This window comes from Staurois parvus, unplaced genomic scaffold (assembly GCF_062004578.1).
Source record: "Staurois parvus isolate SC_StPar_1 unplaced genomic scaffold, SC_StPar_1.0 ptg000498l, whole genome shotgun sequence".
NCBI classification, from domain to species: domain Eukaryota; kingdom Metazoa; phylum Chordata; class Amphibia; order Anura; family Ranidae; genus Staurois; species Staurois parvus.
The window spans coordinates 3,497,461-3,514,480 of NW_028318294.1; the positions used below are offsets into that span (position 1 = coordinate 3,497,461).

The 17,020-nt window shown below is 41.8% G+C and overlaps 1 pseudogene; it reads left to right on the top strand.

Moving 5' to 3' along the window:
• The first annotated feature begins 901 nt into the window (after positions 1 to 901).
• Positions 902 to 1,062, top strand: LOC149452084 (U2 spliceosomal RNA; annotated as a pseudogene).
• Positions 1,063 to 17,020: the final 15,958 nt, after the last annotated feature.

Consider the following 17,020-nt stretch of genomic DNA (forward strand, 5'->3'; position numbering starts at 1 on the left):
TCATGGGCCCCTGTACCGCCTCCCCATGCTGCTGCCAGGTCCAGAGTGTGTCATGGGTCCCTGTACGGCCTCCCATTGCTGCTGCCAGGCCCGTAATCTGCCATGGGCCCCTGTACCGACTCCTCATGCTGCTGCCAGGCCCGTAATCTGTCATGGGCCCCTGTACCGCCTCCTCATGCTGCTGCCAGGTCCAGAGTGTGTCATGGGTCCCTGTACGGCCTCCCATTGCTGCTGTCTCTATCGCCACACTCTGCCATGTGCCACTTTCAGGTCTCCTCACACTGCTGGTGGTTTCCATTTTTGTCATAGGGTGCTGTATGGCCTCCCATTGCTGCTGCCTCCACCGCCACACTGTGGCTCCACACTCTGGTTTTGGCCCCGTGACTGCCCAAATGAGTGAAGTGTGCGGTGATTCTAAGATCGACGGCACTCATCTGCATGTCATACTGACTGACAGTATTATTTCTCTTCCCCAGCAGACTCCAAGGGCATTTAAATTAAAGGTACAGTGTTCTGCACTAATATTAAGTCTCTCTGAAGCCTAGAAACACCCTTTTTTAAGTTAAATTCACAGCGAATTTATTCGACTCGAATCGAATATTGTCCACGAATTCGCCGAATCAGTCGAATCGAATTTTTCATTTCTTCGCTCATCTCTACTAATGGTTCTAGCTTGTCTTAGGACTTTTTGTCACTTTTTTTGTAGCGCTGCACTTCCTTATTGATAGAGTCTATTTGAAAGGTTTGTGGTTCCTTTTTGGTGCAATAGCAGCTTATCAGAGTGCGCTCACTAACCAGCCTACATACACTGAAATACTAGTCAGTACCAGTGTGCAATGGTATATTTGCATTAAAATAAATCACCTCTAATGTTGGGTATCCTACGTGTGTGGATGCTGCTATCGCTTCTCGGCCTCTTGGCTAATATCAAGTGTAGTATCTGTTCTTATCAGTGTCCAGTGGGGGTGCTCCACGGTCATTCTAGCTTTGCGGGGATGACTGGTTGTATAGTACCCCTGCTGGTATGATGGGGTCCTGATGGCTATTACGGGGGGAACAGAAACCGTGGTGCCCACGAGTAGTAGCTGGGGCCCGGGAGTAATTCCCCTTTGGAACGTCAGAGGGACCCAGTACCTCCTGATTTGGACGGATCTACCTTGTCTGGCCAGGGGTCGGGAAGGCAGAAAGTCCGCAAACCAGTGCCCCCTGAGTAGTCGCCTCAGGGATGCCACTAGTAACACCTGGGTGTGGGACCCCACTGTGTGAAAATGGCACATGGTCACTGTGTTTCCACTTTTCCTGCACAGCGCCCTTAGGACCAGGCCTTTTGTCTAGGACCAGGGCAATTTTTGCTACAGGCCTCAGGGCCTGGTCTGTGCACTATTTGGCACAACCACTTTTTTATTTTCTATTTATTTAATTTATTCACCTCCCACGTTTTGTCACTTTTTCTTGCTTATGTGTGTGTTTTTCTCACAGGATGGAGGGTGTGGGTCCTCGGGCCTGCCCTGAAGTCTAGGGGGAGGATGTGTGGCCTTTTGGTTCCTTCCTCCCTGTCCCTGGGGGGTTTTCTCTTCGTGAGAGCCCCCTGACCAAGTACTGAGTGGCTGGCTTTGGCTGGCCACAAGGAACGGTGGTCCACCAGGCCTTTTGGCCAGGAGGACCAAATGGGAACCTTGTCCCTGTCAGGAGCTTCATGCTCCGGGGGATCAGGGTAGTGGTCCATCCCCTTCGGGGGAAGGACAAAGCACACCCCTAAGTGCACTTTTTCGTGTGGTGTTTTGCACTTGCACTCTTTTTGTGAACACTTACGGGTTTTTTCATTATTTGCACGTTTGCGGACTTAAAAAAAAAAAAAAACGTGTGTGGATGCTGCTGCAATATGTAAAACTATTTGTTTTGTTTTTTGACATTTTAGAATGGGGTGTCTAGAAACTGTGCAAAAATTTAAGGGGTGCCTTGACTGAAAAAAAAAAGTTGAAAAACACTGATCTAAAAATGTCGATTTCCATAAGAAGTGACAGATATGCAAGTCAGCAAGGCCCCATAATAGAACACACCATTGGGGAGGGTGGGCCTACTGGAGCTATATCAGGTTTTAACCATTTTCTGTGCTAATAAGCTTGAACCCTTTCAAGGAGTTACAGGAAGGAAAATGTCCTTTGAAGAGAGACCGAGGGAAGAACAATACTCTTTTGCTGAAACAGAAAACTAAAGGTGCAAATCTCAGGAACAGTACTGTTCATCTCCCCATTACCACCAATTAACTAAATAAAAAATTTTCAATGTAATGATTTCTTTATATAAATGTATATTTCATCACCCCATAATATATGTAAGAGCATGAAAGTACTCACAGCTATCTTTTTGTACAATACAAGCTAGATCCAAAATAACAAAGTGAGAAAGTAGTTCTTCGCAGTTCAGTTCATTACACTAATGAGTGTGACGCCTTTATTCAATCATGCTACCCATTTAACATTAACAAGTACAATCTAATTAGTCTATGAATCAGAATTAGCCAAAGATTTGCTGCTTTGAATCCTAATATACCCTTTTTTTAACTCATTAAGTCATTTATTTGATATTGACCTGTAATTGGTTCAAATCGTGAGGATATCAAAACTCTTGACAGACCAACCATTACTGGAGAGTAGAGCTAAACCTATATCTGGTGAATGCCATAATGGAAACTTTCAGCGGATGTTCTCCTGGGCTTCGCCTACCCAGGAAAAAGCATTACTTCTTACTCTGTGAATCATTTAAATATGTTCCATTACTCAAAAATAGTTTACATATACAGGTGAAACTCGAATGTTATGAGTCTATTCATATATTAAAGTATATATTCATTGACTTAAACCCAAAAACCCACAATTATAGTGAAAAGATCAAAACCCAAAGAGATTACCCAAAAAATAAAAAATATCAAATATATATAAAAGAACAAAAATAAATAAAGTCCCAATATGCAAAGTGTCCAAATAATGTGTCCAAACAAAGATCAATTTCTTGATAGGAAGACGCTTCCTACTCCACTGAAGAAGATGCAAATCAATCACAGGTGCTCTTCAAATACCTCAAAAAACAAAATCTCAACATAGTATATTACCTTTTAAATCCCAGAACTAAAGTGCCACACGTGTATCATGCAAAAAAAACACTCCAGTGTCACAGCACTCATGTGAGAGAAAAAAAAAAAAAAAATTAAATTTTAAATATCACTGCAAACTATATATCAAGTGCATAATTACCCTAAAACAAACAAATTCCAGTTTGTAATCAACCACATATGTACAGAGTGTCCTTAGATTGGTATCCTCTTGTTCCTCAGGACCTCACAAACAGACCAGGAATCAGTATGTGAATTATAATCATATATAAAATTTATTGTAGCCACTTACATATAAAAACGATAAGATCAGCAAGACAGCATCAAACTCCTCATGCCCAGTATGCGATCCCCTTTCCGTGTGTAGAGGGTCTCCCGATCACCAGGTAATTCCCCCTTGCTACTCCTATCCAGCACTATCACTTTGTAGCTCTGGGGGACACCTGAAGTGCACCGTTACTCTCCAGACCTCCAACACACAGGGATTCCAGAATCCAAAATGGCTGCCGCAGCACTTCCGGGAACGTCGCGTGCCCTGGGCGCGTTTCGTCTCTTCTGGACTTTGTCAACAAGGATCCTTGTTGACAAAGTCCAGAAGAGACGAAACGCGTCCAGGGCACGCAACGTTCCCGGAAGTGCTGCGGCAGCCATTTTGGATTCTGGAATCCCTGTGTGTTGGAGGTCTGGAGAGTAACGGTGCACTTCAGGTGTCCCCCAGAGCTACAAAGTGATAGTGCTGGATAGGAGTAGCAAGGGGGAATTACCTGGTGATCGGGAGACCCTCTACACACGGAAAGGGGATCGCATACTGGGCATGAGGAGTTTGATGCTGTGTTGCTGATCTTATCGTTTTTATATGTAAGTGGCTACAATAAATTTTATATATGATTATAATTCACATACTGATTCCTGGTCTGTTTGTGAGGTCCTGAGGAACAAGAGGATACCAATCTAAGGACACTCTGTACATATGTGGTTGATTACAAACTGGAATTTGTTTGTTTTAGGGTAATTATGCACTTGATATATAGTTTGCAGTGATATTTAAAATTTATTTATTTTTTTATTTATTTATTTTTTTCTCTCACATGAGTGCTGTGACACTGGAGTGTTTTTTTTGCATGATACACGTGTGGCACTTTAGTTCTGGGATTTAAAAGGTATAGTATATTACCTTTTAAATTTTGAGATTTTGTTTTTTGAGGTATTTGAAGAGCACCCGTGATTGATTTGCATCTTCTTCAGTGGAGTAGGAAGCGTCTTCCTATCAAGAAATTGATCTTTGTTTGGACACATTATTTGGACACTTTGCATATTGGGACTTTATTTATTTTTGTTCTTTTATATATATTTGATATTTTTTATTTTTTGGGTAATCTCTTTGGGTTTTGATCTTTTCACTATAATTGTGGGTTTTTGGGTTTAAGTCAATGAATATATATTTTATTAGTACTTCAGGGGAAGGATATTGATATGACTTTAAGGGATTCTTGAGGATTTTATATATATATGTGTGCTGATTTATATTTATTCTATTCATATATTAGTTTCACCTTTTAAGTTGCATTATTGAAATAAATGAACTTTTGCACGATATTCAAATTTTTCGAGTTTCACCTGTGTGTATTTATCATATACTGTGGTACAAAATCAGCTCTAACCATAATGCAGTCATCAACTAATATCAGGAAGTTTTAAAACAGATACTGCTCCTGGGTTTTGGCACACATTGTGTGAGTAGCTAGTATAGGGACAGGATACCTGTCTGCCAGGGACAGCATTAGTGGCAGGGAGAGGTTGCAGAGGAGCAGGGAAAGCATAGGGTCTATGTTTGCAACTTTAAAAAGCTCCCCTTTGGGTTGGACAGCCCAGGTCACATTTCACTCTCCTTGACAGGTGCTGTCTCCAGCTCAGGCCTACACACTGCTACTCTCCACTCTAAGAGCCCCGGTTGGGTAAGCTTCCCCACTGGGCTTGGTGTACTGTTCTACAAGTTCTTCAGTACATCATTTTCTATAATCTGGAACTCTGTGTGCTTTCTGCTGCCACACCACACTGCACCTACTGAACACGTAGGCCCCTGAAAAAGAATAATAGACCATCCTTAAACACCCACAAAGGGCGTGTTTTTGGCTAGCCCTAAATGTTAAAATTAATCCTAAAAATGATCATGCCACTAGATGTAGAAAGTCCTGCACTTTAGGTCACATCATCAGATTGGCATATACTGACATCCACAACATTGCAGATGTGGGACTCTTCAGAGTTATTGGTTTTCATAGCTTCATACTTCTTGTTGACATATTCTTACACTATCAATTATCTCTAGAGGTGTTCACGTCTACCACATTGCTAAAGAAAATAGGGCAGAGTTTTGTCAGATTTAGTGAACACGGGACAACATTGTTAGCCATGAGTGCTCACCTGAAAGATCCAATAAAATATTGGTGGGTCCTGTCTTCATCACACATCCTTATTCACTGGACAATGAAAATGAGTCAAGCTTTCTATAAGACTCAAAGCAAACTAGAGATGGACATAAAGCTTGCATGGCCTTTTTTGAAACCATACCCTTTTTCACCAGCATGCCATAGTGGGTGAATAAGGATGTTCCATGGCACCACACAAGTGTAGGAGTTCCTTTCAAGATATCAGTAGAGAATTAATACATGTAGCCTTAAAATCCTTGTATATATGGAAGTGTTTATTCTTCCCAATGCACAAAAATAACACAAAGAAGCCTCAATGTTAAGTGCATAAAGTGATGCAGTCTGGGCCCAATCAGTCTTTGGACTGATTGTACTACCACCAGTATAGAAGCAATAGGTGCTATCAAAGGTTTTTTTTCACAATATCTGGTAACTCATCTATGTATTTTGGAAAAAAAATTGAATGAAAAGTATGAAGATTCCTGATACCTCTCTCCAGAGAATTATGAATTTGTTGTGGTTAATGCCTTGAAACTATACACTGAAAAATAAGAATATTGATTTCACTGTTGACATAAAATTCCATACCCACTTGAGCAATGAAATATATCTCTAAGACATATGTTATACCCAAAACAAGACATACTGTTGGAAAGAAAAATGTAAGATTCCAAGTGAGGAGTAGAGTTTCCGCTAGTATGAGTGGAGCAGCGTTTAGGGGTTCTCTTGGGCCATTAACTGGTTAGAAATTAAGTATTTTGTCACCCAGCTAAAATTTTAAGAAATAAACTGTATCTTAGTACCACAAACTGGAAATGCAGTTTAATTTATTTAAAATATTCAGAGCAAACTCACCCATCCTTCCATGTCTCCATACTTTACTTTGTTGATAAATCACTTTAAAAAACACTCCCTAGCATAAGAAAAAGGGCAGATGGTTCATGGCTCAGGCATGCAGCCAATAGAGTGTGCTTATCTAAGAAAACCCCTCTTTCCCTCCTCCAGTTGAAAGAAAAAATGTCAGGAAGGCTCCTGGGATGTATGACATCATTTTGGTCTAGGCCAAAAACCAGGAAGAAACTGAAGAAATGTAACAGAAAAAAAGTTTAAAACAAGAAAATAAGATATACATTCCTATCTATTTACTAATGCTAGCAGCATAAGGATTATAGTGTGTTACTGCTAATGAAGAGAGTGAAGTTCTGATGCCTTTTATGCCTATGAAATTGATGTGTGAAATTGACATTGCTGGTCCAAAAAGGAGGTGTAGAAGATGGGAAGTTTCACTTTAAGTGCTCTTCCCCATGCCAATTATCAGTGATTTCTTTTAATCTTGCTGATGCTTCTATGCCTATGCAATTGATGTGTGAGGTTGACATTTTTTGGTCTAAAAAGGAGGTGTAGAAGATGGGAAGTTTCACTTTAAAATGGTTGTAAACCTTTATATACAGTGACTGGTCTCAGATGATACACAGAGATTAAACAAATCCTCCCACATAAGTATTCTATTCTTTACATCCATTCAATGTCCAGAATAAAAGCTTGCCTGAGAGTTCAGGAAAAAGGGGGCGGAGAGCTAAAATTACACTCTGCAGAGCTCAGTGACGGGAGCTCTGAGAGCTGATTGGAGAGAAGGGACACACCCCCTTCACACAGCTCACAGGAACAACCTGCAGGAGGTCACTCCTATGTCACCATTTTTCTCTTGGTGTCAGAAAGCTTGTCAGAAGTGATTCATGCAGATAGCAGACGAACGAGGCAGAAGACAGAAATTAAACTTAGTGCTCTGGATAGAGACAAGTACACACTATAGAGGGATATTTTTTTATGTTTTATGTCGGAGGTTTAAAACCACTTTAAATGCTCCTTCCCCATGCCAATTCTCAGTAATTTCCTTTAGTCCTGCAGATGCCTTCTATGACTATGCTATTGATGTGTGAGGTTGACATTGCTGGCCCAAAAGGGAGGTGCAGAAGGTGGGAACGGGTAGGCTGAATCATCAACTTCCTAGATTAAGTCATAATATGAATAACAAGGCATTCTGGGGCTTTCAGGGTACTCTGTAAAATATATTCTGGTGTTTCAGGCATCTCTAAGTCACTGCATTTTATTTATGTTACCAGTTGGTCCACTTTGTAGTAATTGAGGTCTCCCTTTAAGGCTAAAATCTACACATCTTTATATACAAAGGAAATACCTATACCTGATTTTACCTGTCAATTTGTATCTATTCAGTTCTGAAATGTACAAGGCCCCATTACACAGAACATTCAGGTGATTGACACCAATGTCACTGGTACAGTTAAGGAATGCACTTTTGACACTCCCTGTTCAGTGGACAGTGAAAGAGCAGTAGCATACAAATGGGGGTCATCCCTCTGCTCACTTTTACTATCTTCATGATCCTTATCATTTACATGAGACTCAACTGATTGGCACCCAGTGCTTCTCTTTCTCCCAGGCTGAGCTCTGTTGTATAGACGATTGTCAGAGGATGATATCAAGTCAAATCCAAATATGTACACTAGTTGCATTAATAAAAAGTACATTAAATTATGTTTTACTGAATAAAGAGTTGCATTAAGTTGAGTTTTGTATCCTTGTCTGGGTCATAGGTTAAGGAAAGGTTAAAATAAACCAACACTCTAAGCAGCTTTAAAATGCAAAGAAAAACGCAGATCTGTATTAATCAATGCATTATGACTTTTATTGTTTAAATGCAAGCAGAATTTGACTTTGAGTCAACCTGTTGGGCTCCTTGTACAGCAAAGCTCAGAGAAATCAATGCAGAAGCAGTACAGAGAGCTAGTTAGGTGTGCTGCATTGCAAGTCAATAAAATTCAACCTGTCATGAGAAAGTTGTCACTGCTGACTGACTTGGGAGATTTAGCAATGGGAACAAGAAAACCAACTAACTGAATCTTATGGAAATCTTTGGGAGCCATTTTTTTTCCAAGGCTCAACTTGAAAGCTTATGTAAAAAAAAAATGAAAAAAACGTATATAAAGCTTGGCTCTGCCATATGGGACATGTACCAATGAGAAACAAAAATATAAAAAAAATCTGTACAGTGGGGATTGAGACTTTAAATGTGCCACATACATAGTTCTGCTTGAAGGATGCCTTAAACCTGAACATCATAGTTTCACATCTGTATGAAAAAAGCTTTTTGCCATTAAATTCCTGGCTGACTTTATGTTTGTAAACAACGGTGTGTTGTCCCCCTTGGGGTCCATACCATACCCTTATGCCCTAATATTGAATGGATAAGGGTTGGGTATGGATTTTGAGGGGGACCCCATGTCAGGTTTTCTTTCTTAAAGAGACAGTACACATTGTTTAACCTCTTGCCGACCGCGCATAGCCGAATGACGGCTTCACCGCGGCCGGCCAGTTCTGAGTGGACGTCATATGACGTCCTCCCAGAACGCGCTCTCCTGCGCGCCCCAGGGGGCGCGCACCTGGCGATCTCCGTGATCGCTGTGTCCTACGGACACAGCTGATCACGTGATGTGGTGAAAGGCCGATCCCACCGGCCTTTTACCACGTGATCAGCGGTGTCCAATGACACGCTGATCACAGGGAAATGCAAGTGCCGGTTCTCGGCTGCACTTTCCTCACGCTGTCAGATCGTGAGGAAAGTACTGCCGAGAACCGGCAGTTGTCAGAGCGGGGATCGGCACCGATCATCAGGGCACTGATGATCAGTGCCCTGATGATCGGTGCCCAGCAGTGACACCCGCAAGTTCCGCCAAGCAGTGCGCCCACTAGCCCCGCCCACCCGTTCCCAGCAGTGCCCCCACCTGTGCCCAGCAGTGCCCCCACCTGTGCCCAGCAGTGCACCCACCTGTGCCACTCTGCAGTGCCACCTACCTGTGCCCAGAAGTGCCACCTACATGTGCCCAGCAGTGCCACCCACCTGTGCCCACCCACCTGTGCCCACCAGTGCCACCCACCTGTGCCCACCAGTGCCACCCACCTGTGCCCACCCACCAGTGCTGCCCACCAGTGCCACCCACCAGTGCAGCCCAGCAGTGCTGCCAGTCAGTGCCACCAGTCAGTGCCCAGGGGTTGTGCCAGTCAGTGCCGCCAGTCAGTGCCCAGAAGTGATGCCAGTCAGTGCCGTCTATCAGTACCCATCATCAGTGTCACCTATCAGTGCCGCCTATCAGTGCTGCATATCAGTGCCGCCTATCCGTGACCCCTAATTAGTGCTGTCTATCAGTGCCGCCTATCCGTGCCACCTCATTAGTACTGCCTATCAGTGCCCTTTAGTGCTGCCTATCAGTGCCCATCAGTGCCGCCTATCAGTGCCCATCAGTGCCGCCTCATCAACGCAAATCAGTGAAGGAGAAAAAATACCTGTTTGAAAAATTTTATAAAAGATACAAATAAACTTTTTTTTTTTTTTCAAATTTTTTGCACTTTTTTTAATTTATAGCGCAAAAAGTAAAGCGCCCAGTGGCGATTAAATACCACCAAAAGAAAGCTCTATTTGTGAGAAAAAAATGATCAAAATTTCATATGGGTACATGGTTGCATGACCGCGCAATTGTCAATCAAAGTGCGGCAGCGCTGAAAGCTGAAAATTGGCCTGGTAAGGAAGGGGGTATAAGTGCCTGGTAGGCAAGTGGTTAAAGGATAGGTTGACCTCTCTGAGCATGTTCCACATTACACCCATATTTTGTGTATAACATGTAACATTCTCCAGATCTGCCCCTGGCACCCCAATCTCCCCCTTCCCTGTAACATCTTCTACTCGCACTTGCTGTCACATTTTGAAAATAGCGTGGCTGTGCAGGGTTCCACCCACACAGCTACATCAATAATTCATAGATTCCTGTGAATGAGAGAACTACAAATAATGTCATCCCCTGTAGCAGATGGGTTGTAGCTCTGAATGAGCTGTGAGGGTGCTGATGAGTACTTTCATAGTTCATTCACAAGCTCTGCAGCTTGCAAACCGTCAGCCCATATGGGAGATATGGGCTGAAAGTTGCAGCCCTTGTCTGCAGGAGCCTGACATTGCGCATGTGATGCACTGATCATGGGTGCAATGCTTTCTAGGCTCCTGAAGGAAAAATAATAAATGCACATTTTTTTCCTGCAAATATATAAGCATGTATTATTTTTTCACCAGAAGGTATACTTAGCCTTTAAAAGAAATGTGTAGTGTCCTTTTAGAAAATAACAAAAAAAAGGGTTGGATCCCCCTTCAAAATCTATACTTGAGCCTTATCTTGTATGCATTTTGAGGGGGACCTTAGGCAAAAAAAAAATAATTTGGGCCTCACCTCAAAATCCAAAGACCCTTATTTAGGCATGGAGCCTAACTGACTAGGAAAGGGAGGGCAGCAAGTGTGTGCCCACCCAAACCATAACAGGCCACATGCCATAAACTTTGGGAGGGTACCTTGTAGAAGCCACTTCCCCTGCAAGGCATCTTGTTACTATTTTAATGGGAACATTCCCACATCCCTGGTCTGACGTTCTGTATATAGAAGTCTGTGGGAGGGGTAGCCTATCAGAATATCCCTTCTTACTCATTTACAAAAAAAAAAAAAACAAGTTAAATGAAAAATAAAGACAACAGACAACATGAAAAAGACCTTTTTTTAAAAAAAATTATAAATACATAAACATCTCCTCCTTCTATAAATCCAATGTCAATCACATCACCCAGCGATGAAGATCCAATGTCAATTACGATGAACGATGCCCCAACAACAGGATGACGTGTGCCACAATGATCCAATTTGATGCTGCTTCTGTCATCAATGACAGCTCCTTGGCTGGCTGCTGAATGTCCAGAAACTGGCCGAGGGTGCTGGGTGACATCAATTACAACATTTGGTTGTGAGAATATTTGGTCAATGACGTCACCCAGAATACCTGCTGGCTTGTTTACAATGAGAAACAAAGCAGTGGGAAGTTGTCATTTAGTGGTGGAAGTAGTACCTCTACTAAATGAATGGCTTGAAGCTGGAAGATTGGTGAGGACAGGTAAACTGGCCCAATGTGGCCTTTTTGCTCACTTGGCAACCTGCAAGCAGTCTGAGTTTGGGTCAAACGCATTGTTGACATGGACCTGGAGCTCATCCTTATCTGGCAATACAGATACTTGCCCTGCACTTAGAAAGGGAGAAGAAGGGAGTCTGTGACCTGGCCATGGTAAAAACCAATAAAATAGGGTATAGATTTTTTTTTTTTTAATAATGTTACTAGAGCTTTAGAATACATTTTGGATTACTACGCAATGCTTTTGTTTATTTGGTTTCATAAAGAAGTTCATTGTTAGGGTTTATATACCCTTTAACTGGTTTAAATGTCAGGCGATGTTAATCAGAGAGGTAGAAAGAAATACTGGACCAAAATATATTTCTAGTTTATGGTGTGGGTCATATTGAAAGATCTAAAAAAAAAAATTACATTTAAGAGCCATCACTGCACAATTGCTTTTATTTGCATATTTGATATTTTTCACCTGTCAGCGAACAGAAATGCTATATGTTCAAGCTCACTAGACTGCATCCTATCCTGACCCGTCTTCAATAATTACCTTATTTCTGCTGTAATCATTTTATAGTTATTTAAGATCGGTGTTAAGCAAATTATTTATCCTCCAGCATGTAATTAAGGTCTGAATAATGTCCTTGACAGTAATAATACCTGTTTTCATTTGCGACGTCTGGTACACTTACTGTGCGATTTCGGTAATGAATGGCTGTTTGATAAAAGCGGGTGAATCAAATTAGCTTCTGGTCACACACAATGTTAGCTGGTAAGAAGATGCTTTATTTCACCTGGGTGAGCTTCACTGTTCAATGATATTCTCAACAAAAAAAAATACATAAAAGGCATTTTGTCATTGTAATGGTGCAGGTGATTCTCAGTATCCATTTATAAATCAGGGACAAGTGTATCATTCTATTAAATAGTTTCTTCTATGAAACAATTTCGGTGAGATGGTAAAATCCTATCCCAAATGGATAATTATTTTAGCATTTGTCAGCAAGATGTCTGCGGCAACATGCAAATCTTTTATAGCCTCTGCATAATATGACAATCACGGATGTACCTGGACAATGTCATCTTTGTATACAGAGGAGAGTCTTTTGAAAATTCAAAGTCTTTTATGAAATTACCTATTTGGAACTGAATATAATATAAACCTAAAACAAACATAGTTAATTCAAACTGGACAGATGAGAAAAGGACCCAAGTAGAGGTCCCCTAGCAAAAATTGCGTGCCAAAACAATGAGTAGGTCCAGATATATACAGTTGTGGCCAAAATTATTCAACCCCCAATGCTGTAAAGGGGTTTAGGGACTATAGTGTACATTTGGAATTGTATTCAGAATCAAATCCTACAAGGACGTTGTAACTACCCAAATGCAACTAAAATGACATCAATTGTTTATGTAATACAGTAGTAAATGGTTCTTATGTGGTTTCTTCATTGCCACAATTATTCAACCCCTTAAAGACTACCACTCTGAAGAACAGAGGTTCATACAGGTGCTTTCCATCAGGTATTGAAAACACCTGTGGATGTCACCGAGCAGCAATCAAGCATAATAAGCACCAATTAGGCAGCTTTAAAATGACTGTGATACTCAGCTCCTTCTAGACATTTACTGGTGTGGTTACAAACATGGTGAAGGCAAGAGAATGGTCCAGGAAGACAAGAGAAGAGGTGATTTCTCTTCACAGGAAGGGCAATGGCTATAAGAAGATTGCAAAGATGTTAAACATACCAAGAGACACCTTAGGAAGCATCATTCGCAAATTCAAGGCAAAGGGCACTGTTGAAACGCTACCTGGTCGTGGCAGAAAGAAGATGCTGACTTCGACTGCTGTGCGCTACCTGAAGCGTAGAGTGGAGAGAAGTCCCCGTGTGACTGCTGAGGAACTGAGAAAAGATTTGTCAGATGTGGGTACAGAAGTTTCAGCCCAGACAATAAGACGCACACTGCGTAATGAAGGCCTCCGTGCCAGAACTCCCAGGCGTACCCCCTTGCTGTCTCCAAAGAATAAGAAGAGTCGACTGCAGTATGCCAAAAGCCATGTGGACAAACCACAAAAGTTGTGGGATAGTGTTCTGTGGACTGATGAAACAAAATTAGAACTGTTTGGGCCCATGGATCAACGCTATGTTTGGAGGAGGAAGAACAAGGCCTATGATGAAAAGAACACCTTGCCTACTGTGAAGCATGGTGGAGGGTCAATCATGCTTTGGGGCTGTTTTGCTTCTGCAGGTACAGGGAAGCTTCAGCGTGTGCAAGGTACCATGAATTCTCTTCAGTACCAGGAGATATTGGATGGAAACGTGATGCAGTCCGTCACACACCTGAGGCTTGGGAGACGTTGGACCTTTCAACAGGACAATGATCCCAAGCATACCTCCAAGTCCACTAGAGCATGGTTGCAGAGGAAAGGCTGGAACATTTTGGAGTGGCCATCGCAGTCACCAGACTTAAATCCGATTGAGAACCTCTGGTGGGACTTAAAGAAAGCAGTTGCAGTGCGCAAGCCTAAGAATGTGACTGAACTGGAGGCCTTTGCCCATGAAGAATGGGCGAAGATACCCGTAGATCGCTGCAAGACACTTGTGTCAAGCTATGCTTCACGTTTAAAAGCTGTTATAACTGTAAAAGGATGCTGTACTAAGTACTAAGATTGAATGTCACTTGGGGGTTGAATAAAACTGATAATGCTGTGAGCACAGAAAAGACATTTGTGGTTATTTCATTATAACTGTTATGTTATATTTGTCTGACCTACAAGTGCCTCTTTAATGTAAATGTAAGCAAGATGACTGAATGATCAAAAGCAATGTCAAACTGGCCAAAACACTCAATTTCAGTGGGGGTTGAATAATTTTGGCCACAACTGTAAGCTGAGCTTTGCCTAGCCCCCTTTTACCTCCCAAGGTTTCATATTGGTCAGTGAGGCTACCCATCAGCTTAAAAGACCAAAATGGAGCCACGGGAGATCCTCAGACAAGGTCTTTAGCTGTCTGTATCTCTGGGTTTACTTATTGATATAGAAACTTCTGAAGGCAACCTCAATTGAATCATATTTTCATCGCATGGTCTTCTTGAATTGGCATCTGTAGTTTACTTTAAAGTATTCATAGACATTAGATGCTTGTGATAATTTTTTTGAGAACCAGGAGAGAGCAGGGGCGGACTGACCATTTGGAAACTCAGGCACTGCCCGAGGGCCCGGGGTCAGTAGGGGGGCCCCATGAGATGCCTCTGGTACCTTTTTCATAGGCTTTTTGGAGTTTGGGCAAGGACACAGAGGCCCCATGATCCCCTATTGCCCAGGGGCCCCATGAGTTGTCAGTCAGCCCCTGGGAGAGAGTCTAGATGTTTGGAGCAAACGTCATATCTAAGAAGATACATCTAGCCAGGGGATCTGGCAGAAACGTCTAATGCTTGTTTTTGATTTTTGTAGGCTTACAGATTATCGTTCCAACACAAAGCAAATGGAAAGACTGGATTTATACTTCTTGCACCCCTAGATCCACTGTTCTATGCCACTGTCCTCCTAGTCCAGTTGACTGACTAAGCTTAGCATCATAGTAACAAGATCAGTGACATTTGCCATTGAACACTGGTATTGACAGGTCCACCACTGAAGCCCTGTGCTTTTCACAGATGAGAGCAGTTTCATCCTGAGCACATGTGACAGATGTTAAAGGGTCTGGAGAAGCCATGGAGAATGTTATGCTGCCTGTAACATCATTCAGCATGACTGTTTTGGTGGTGGGTCAGTGATGGTCTGGGGAGGCATATCCATGAAGGGACGTGCAGACCTCTACAGGCTAGACAATGGCACCCTGACTACCATTAGGTATCGGGATGAAATCCTTAGACCCATTGCCAGGTTCCACCTCAGACTGTCCAGGAACTCAGTGATGCCCTGGTCCAGATCTGGGAGGAAATACATCCATCGTCTCATTTGGAGCATGCCCTGAAGTTGTCAGGCATGCATACAAGCACGTGGGGTCCATACAAACTACTGAGTACCATTTTGAGATGCTGCAATGAAATTTCAGCAAAATGGACTAGCCTGCTGCATCATTTTTTCACTTTGATTTTTGGGATGTCTTTAAATTCTGTCCTCTGTAGATTGATCATTTTCATTTCCATTAAACAATGAGGTATCCTTACATTCCTATCACATTACCCAATCCATATGAGTATAGACATCCAGCATGATATTTTTCTCCATTGAGATCTGACATGTTTTCAAAGTGTTCCTTTAATTTATTTGAGCAGTGTAGTAAAAGGTAAAAAAAACAACCCATTGGTGATTAAACACCACCAAAAGAAATCTATATCTATCTAAAAAATATATATAAAATATTGGGGTACAGTGTTGCATGGCAGAGTAATTGTCAGTCAAACTGTGACATCACTAAAAATTAAAAATGGCCTGGACTTGACGGGGATGAAATGGACCTTTCTTCTAGTGGTTAAAATACCTATTTTTCATTTAATTAGCCTTCAATTTTTAAAGTTGGTGACACAGTCTCATTAACAGAAATGTTTCTTTAAATATGGGGAAAAAAGACTTTTCGTGCAAGTGACCTCTTTTAAAGGAGCAGGGAACAGATACAGTAAAAAGCAATAATGCTTGAACAGCTGCATTGGAGAAACTATAGACAGAACAAAGAAAGGAAAGGTGATGTAATCCCTGATAGTATAGAGTTCCTCTAACGATGGGAGAGAAAAAAATTGGCACATATACTATATTAGGATTCTCGCTTGTCACTTTCTTCTCGCATTTATTCTGAATGAATACAAGCCATCCATCAACCTTTAAAGAGTTTCCTATCAGTACATTGACCTTGAATGCTGTGCATTGATTTTCAGCAAGACATCACAAATAGGGTCGTTACAGTTGCCCAGCGGTGGATGTGATTGGGAACAGACTCTCTGAAATTCCGATACTGTGCCACCTGCCCATGATGATGGATCATTGCTCTGTTCTCCATCAATCCTCACCTGGTTCTGGAGACGGAGACACCTGTAAGAAATTCATCATTCCATGGAATAAGGAGGCAAAACAAGCAGAGACAAGTTAAGCTCTTAGGTGATTCTATTAGTTTAGTTAGCAGTTGTTCGTTGGCTGCAGCACAGTGCAGCTGCAGGCTGCAGAATGATTCCACTCTATATTCTTAATGATATCAGCTGTTATCCAGAGAACAATTTTGGAGGAAAAGTAAAAAAATTATCTATCTATATTGCTACTAGAGAAGAGTCTTGGGTTCAGCGGTACCACAAGTTCATGGTGAATCCCCAGGATTTGCGAATAGTGAACTTTGGTTGGCCAAAAGGTTTGCAGGTTCGCCACAACTTACAGTCTTTTCCCTGATCAGTTGAGTCACCTGAATTTATCATTTACAATTATAAACTCTTTAAATTATATTTTTAAATAATCCAGCTTCCTTTCTATAAAAGGGTA